Here is a 6,758-nt window from a genome sequence, read left to right as displayed (position 1 = left end):
ACAAGTGCAGGACACATAACAAGCTTTAAAACACGCAAAAGACAGAAACTTAGCCAAAATGACAAAACGGAGGAATTCTCTCCAAAAGAAAGGTCAAGAAGAAATCACAGAGGATTGCTCAAAACAGATATAAACAATATGCCTGAACAAGAATTTAGAATAACAGTCATAAGACTAATAGCTTGGCTGAAAAAAAGCATAGAGGACACCAGGGAAACTCTTGCTGCAGAGATCAAAGATTAACTAGTTAGGATGAATTTAAAAATGCTGTACCTGAGATGCAAAATAAACTAGATACAGTGACAGTGAGGACAGAAGAAGCAGAGGAGAGAATATGTGAAATAAAAGATACAATCATGGAAAATGATGAAGCTGAAAAAAGAGGGAGAGGAAATTACTAGATCACGAAGGGAGAATTAGAGAACTAAGTGATTCCATAAAACAAAACAATATCCAGACCACAGGAGTCCCAGAAGAAGAAGAGTGAGAGAAAGGGGCAAAAGGTTTATTTGAACAAATTAAAGCTGAGAATTTCCCTAATCTGGGGAAGGAAACAGGCATCTACGTCCAAGAGGCAGAGCGAACTCCCTTCAACGTCAACAAAAACAGGTCAACACCATGACATATCATAGTGAAACTGGAAAAATACAAAGACAGAGAATTCTGAAAGCAGCTAGGGACAAAAAAGGGTAGACATATAACAGTAGTAGCAGACCTGTCCACTGAAATTTGGCAGGCCAGAAGGGAGTGACAGGAAATATTCAATGTGCTGAATAGGAAAAATATGCAGGCAAGAATCCTTTATCCAGTAAGGCTGTCATTCAGAATAGAAGGGGAGATAAAGACTTTCCCAGACAAACAAAAACTAAAGGAGTTCATGACTGCTAAACCAGCCCTGCAAGAGATCCTAAGGACTCTGTGAGTGGGAAGCAGCAGCAGAGATTACAAAGGACCAGGGAACATCACAACAAACATGAAATCCACGGATAACACAATGGCGCTAAATTCATATCTTTCAATAATCACTCTGAATGTAAATGGACTAAATGCCCCTATCAAAAGACAAATGGTATCATAATGGATAAAAATAAAAATAAATAAATAAATAAATAAATAAATAAAAAACAAACACCAAGATCCATCTATATGCTGCCTAAAAGAGATACCTGCAGACTGAAAGTGAGGGGATGGAGAACAATCTATCATGCTAACGGACATCAAAAAAAAGCTGGAGTATCCATACTTATATTAGACAAACTAGATTTTAAAACAAAGATTGTAACAAGAAATAAAGGGCACTATATCATAACTAAGGGGTCTATCCATCAAGAAGAACTAACAGTTGTAAATATTTATGTCCCCAATGTGAAAGCACCCAAATATATAAACCAATTAATCACAAACATAAACAAACTCATTGATAACAATACCATGATCGTAGGAGACTTCAACACTCCACTTATAGCAAAGGACAGATCATCTAAACAGAAAATCAACAAGCAAACAACAGCTCTGAATGACACACTGGATGAGAGGGACTTAACATAGATATTCAGAACATTTCATCCGAAAGCAGCAGAATACACATTCTTCTTGAGTGTACACGGAACATTCTCCAAAACAGATCACATACTGGGTCACAAAACAGCCCTCAACAGGTACAAAAAGGTTGATTTCACACCATGCATATTTTCAGATCACAATGCTATGAAACTTAAAATCAACCACAAGAAAAAATTTGGAAAGCCCCCAAATACATGGAGGTTAAAGAACATCCTAATAAAGAATGAATGGTTAACCAGGAAATTAAAGAATTAATTTAAAAAATACATGGAAGCAAGTAAAAATGAAAACATGACAGTCCAAGCCCTTTGGGATGACTCAAAGGCAGTCCTAAGAAGAAAATACATTTCAACTCAGGCCTATTTCAAGAAGCAAGAAAGGTCCCAAATACACAACCTAGCCTTACACCTAAAGAAGCCAGAAAAGAAGCACCAAATAAAGTCCAAAGCCAACAGAAGGGAAATAATAAAGATTAGAAAAGAAATAAAATATAAAGAATCCAAAAACAAAACCCAGTAGAACAGATCAATGAAACTAAGAGCTGGATTTCTGAAAGAATAAACAAAATTGATAAACTCCCAGCCAGACTCCTCACAAAGAAAAGAGGACCTAAACAGATAAAATCATGAATGAAAGAGATCACAACTAACACCACAGAAATACAATTGTAAGAGAATAATATGAAAAATTATATGCCAACAAACTGGACAATCTGGAAGAAATGGACAAATTCCTAGACACTCACTCACTACCAAAATTCAAACGGGAATAAATAGAAACTTTGAACAGACCCATAACCAGCAAAGAAATTGAATCGGGAGGTGCCTGGGTGGTTTAGTCGGTTAAGCGTCTGACTTTGGCTCAGGTCATGATCTCACAGTTGGTGGATTCAAGCCCCGCGTTGGGCTCTGTGCTGACAGCTCAGAGCCTGGAGCCTGCTTCAGATTCTGTGTCTCCCACCCTCTCTGCCCCTCCCCTGCTCATGCTCTCTCTCTCTCTCAAAAATAAATAAACATTAAAAAAAATTTAAAAGAAGAAAAAAAAGAAATTGAAACAGTTATCAGAAATCTCCCAACAAATAAGACTCCTAGGCCATATGGCTTCCAGGTGAATTCTATCAGACATTTAAAGCAGAGTTAATACATACTCTTTTCAAACTGCTCCAAAAAGTCAAATGGACGGAAAGCTTCCAAACTCATCCTATGAACCCAGCATTACCTTGATTCCAAAACAAAGACCCCACTGAAAAGGAGAATTACAGATCAATATGCCTGATGAAGCTGGATGCAAAAATTCTCAACGAGGGGCGCCTGGGTAGCTCAGTTGGTTATGCATCTGACTCTTGATTTTGGCTTAGGTCATGATCTCAAGATTCATGAATTTGAGCCCCTCATCAGGCTCTGCACTGACATGTGGAGCCTGCTTGGGATTCTCTCTCTCTCCCTCCCTCTCTGTTCCTCCTCAACTTGCGCTCTCTCTCCTTCTCTCAAAACAAATAAATAAAAACTTAATAAAACAAATTCTCAACAAGATACTAGCAAATTGAATTCAACAGTACATTAAAAGAATTATTCATGGGGCACCTGGGTGGCTCAGTTGGTTGAGCGGCTGATTTCAGCTCAGGTCATGATCTCACAATCTGTAAGTTCACGGCCTACATGGGGCTTGCTGCTGTCAGCAGAGTCTACTTAGATCCTCTGTCCCTCTCTCTCTGTGCCCCTACCCTGCTCATTCTCTCTCTCTCTCTCAAAAAGAAATAAAAAGGCAGAGCGAACTCCCTTCAACGTCAACAAAAACAGGTCAACACCATGACATATCATAGTGAAACTGGAAAAATACAAAAATTAATTGAAATTAATTGAAAAGAATTATTCACCGTGATCAAGTGAAATTCATTCCTGGGCTGCAGGGCTGGTTCAATATACAAAAATCAATCGATGTGATACAAGACATTAATAGAAGAAAGGATAAGAACCATATGATCCTGTCAATATATGGAGAAAAAGCATTTGACAAAATACAGCAAATCGTTTCTTGATAAAAACCCTCAAGAGTATCAGGATAGAAGGAATATACCTTAACATCATAAGAGCCATATATGAAAGGCCCACAGCTAATATCATCTTCAATGGGGAAAAACTGAGAACTTGCCCCCTAAGATCAGGAACGCTAGAGGGATGTCCACTCTCACCACTGTTGCTCAACATAGTGTTGGAAGTCCTCAGCAATCAGACAACACAAAGAAATAAAAGGCATCCAAACTGTCAAAGAAAAAAGTCAAAACTTTCACTCTTCACAGATGATTTGATACTCTACATGGAAAACATGAAGACTCCACCAAAAAACTGCTAGAGCTGATACATGAATTCGGCAAAGTGCCAGGATATAAAATCAATGTACAGAAGTCAGTTATTTCTATACACCAATAATGCAGCAACAGAAAGAGATATCAAGGAATCAATGCCATTTACAATTGCACCAAAAATGACAAGTTACCTAGGAATAAACCTAACCAAAGAGATAAAAGATCTGTATGCTGAAAACTATAGAAAGCTTATAAAAGAAATTGAAGGAGACGCAAAGAAATGGAAAAACATTCCATGCTCATGGATTGGAAGAAAAAATGTTAAAATGTCGATACTACCCAAAGCAATCTACACATTCAATGCAATCCCTATCAAAATAACACCAGCATTCTTCACAGAGATAGAACAAACAATCCTAAAATTTTTATGGAAACACAAAAGACCCCAAATAGCCAAAGCAATGTTGAAAAAAGAAAACCAAAGCTGGAAGCATCACAATCCAAACTTTAACCTGTATTACAAAGCTGTAATCATCAAGATAGTGTGGCACTGGCACAAAAACAGACACGTAGAACAATGGAATAGAATAGAGAGCCCAGGAATGGACCCACAAATATATGGGCAACTAATCTTTGACAAAGCAGGAAAGACTATCCAATGGAATAAAGACAATCTCTTTAGCAAATGGTGCTGGGAGAACTGGACAACAACATGCAGAAAAATGAAACTGGACCACTTTCTTACAACATACACAAAAATAAATTCAAAATGGATGAAACACCTAAACGTAAGACAAGAATGAATCAAAATCCCACAGGAGAAAACAGGCAGCAGCCTCTCTGACCTCAGCCACAGCAACTTCTTACTTGATATGTCTCTGGAGACAAGGGAGATAAAAACAAAAATGAACTACTGGAGGGGGGCAGGGTGCCTGGGTAGCTCAGTCAGTTAAGCGTCTGACTCTTGGTTTTGGCTCAGGTCATGATCTCACAGTTTCATGAGTTCAAGCCCCACATCAGGCTCTGTACTGGCAACGTATAGCCTGCTTGGGATTCTCTCTCTCCCTCCCTGCTCCCCCCCATTCAACGCTGTCTCTGTCTCTCTAGAAATAAATAAACTTAAAAAAAATGAACTATTGGGACCCCATTAAGATAAAAACCTTTACACAGCAAAGGAAACACTCAACAAAACTAAAAGACAACGGAAAGAATGGGAGAAGATATTTGCAAATGACATATCAGATAAACAGTTATTATCTAAAATCTATAAATAACTTACCAAACTCAACACCCAAAAAAGAAATAATCCAGTGAAGAAATGGGAAAAGACATGAACAGACATTTTTCCAAAGACAACATCCAGATGGCTAACATAAACATGAAAAATGCTCAACATCACTCATCATCAGGGAAATATAAATCAAACCACAATGAGATACCACCTCACATCTGTCAGAATAGCTAAAATTAACAACTCAGGAAACAACAGATGTTGGTGAGGATGCAGAGAAAGGGGAACCCTTTTGCACTGTTGAATGCAAATTGGTGTGGCCACTCTGGAAAACAATATGGAGGTTCCTCAAAAAATTAAAAATAGACCCTAAGTAAGTACAAAAAGATGGAGATCCTACCGTGCATATTTTCAGACCACAACACTATGAAACTCGAAATCAACCACAAGAAAAAATTTGGAAAGGTAACAAATACTTGGAGACTAAAGAACATCCTACTAAAGAATGAATAGGCTAACCAAGCAATTCAAGAGGAAACTAAAAAGTATATGGAAGTCACTGAAAATGATAACACCACAACCCAAAACCTCTGACACGCAGCAAAGGCAGTCATAAGAGGAAAGTATATAGCAATCCAAGACTTCTTAAAGAAGGAAGAAAGATATCAGATATACAACCTAACCTTACACCTTAAGGAGCTGGAAAAAGAACAGCAAATAAAACCAAAACCAGCAGAAGACAGGAAATAATAAAGATTAGAGCAGAAATCAATGCTATCAAAACCAAAAAAAAACCAGAACAGATCAATGAAACCAGAAGCTGGCTCTTTGAAAGAATGAACAAAATTGATAAACCACTAGCCAGTTTGATCAAGAAGAAAAAGGAAAGGACCCAAATAAATAAAATCAAGAATGAAAGAGGAGAGATCACAACCAACACAACAGAAACAAAAATAATAAGAAATTATTATGAGCAATTATATGCCAATAAAATGGGTAATCTGGAAGAAATGGACAACTTCCTAGAAACATATACACTACCAAAACTGAAACAGGAAGAAATAGAAAATTTGAACAGACCCATAACCAGTAAGGAAATCGAATTAGTAATAAAAAATCTGCCAAAAAACAAGAGTCCAGGACCAGATGGCTTTCCAGGGGAATTCTACCAAACATTTAAGGAAGAGTTCATACCTATTCTCTTGAAACTGTTCCAAAAAATAGAAATGGAAGGAAAACTTCCAAACTCTTTGTATGAAGCCAGCATTACCTTGACTCCAAAACCAGACAGAGACCCCACTAAAAAGGAGAACTATAGACCAATTTCCCTGATGAACATGGATGCAAAAATCCTCAACAGGATATTAGCCAACCAGATCCAACAATATATTAAAAAAACTATTCACCACGACCAAGCGGGATTTATACCTGGGATGCAGGACTGGTTCAATGTCCACAAAACAATTAACGTGATTCATCACATTAATAAAAGAAAGGACAAGAACCATATGATCCGCTCAATAGATGCAGAGAAAGCATTTGACAAAATACAGCATCTTTTCTTGAAAAAAACCCTCAAGAAAGTAGGGATAGAAGGATCACACCTCGAGATCATAAAAGCCATATTGAACAACCCAATGCTAATATCATCCTCAATGG

General features: G+C 37.6%; 1 protein-coding gene across 2 annotated transcripts in view; it reads right to left on the bottom strand.

Annotated features, from left to right (window-relative positions):
* The window catches only part of LOC102901165, a 44,914-nt gene that overhangs the window by 8,074 nt on the left and 30,082 nt on the right, over nucleotides 1–6,758 (bottom strand). The gene's annotated exons all lie outside the window — the stretch shown is intronic.

The sequence above is a fragment of the Felis catus genome, chromosome C2 (assembly GCF_018350175.1).
Source record: "Felis catus isolate Fca126 chromosome C2, F.catus_Fca126_mat1.0, whole genome shotgun sequence".
NCBI lineage: Eukaryota > Metazoa > Chordata > Mammalia > Carnivora > Felidae > Felis > Felis catus.
Note: the sequence above shows the minus strand (reverse complement) of the source record. Positions and strands in the feature narration are given on the sequence as shown.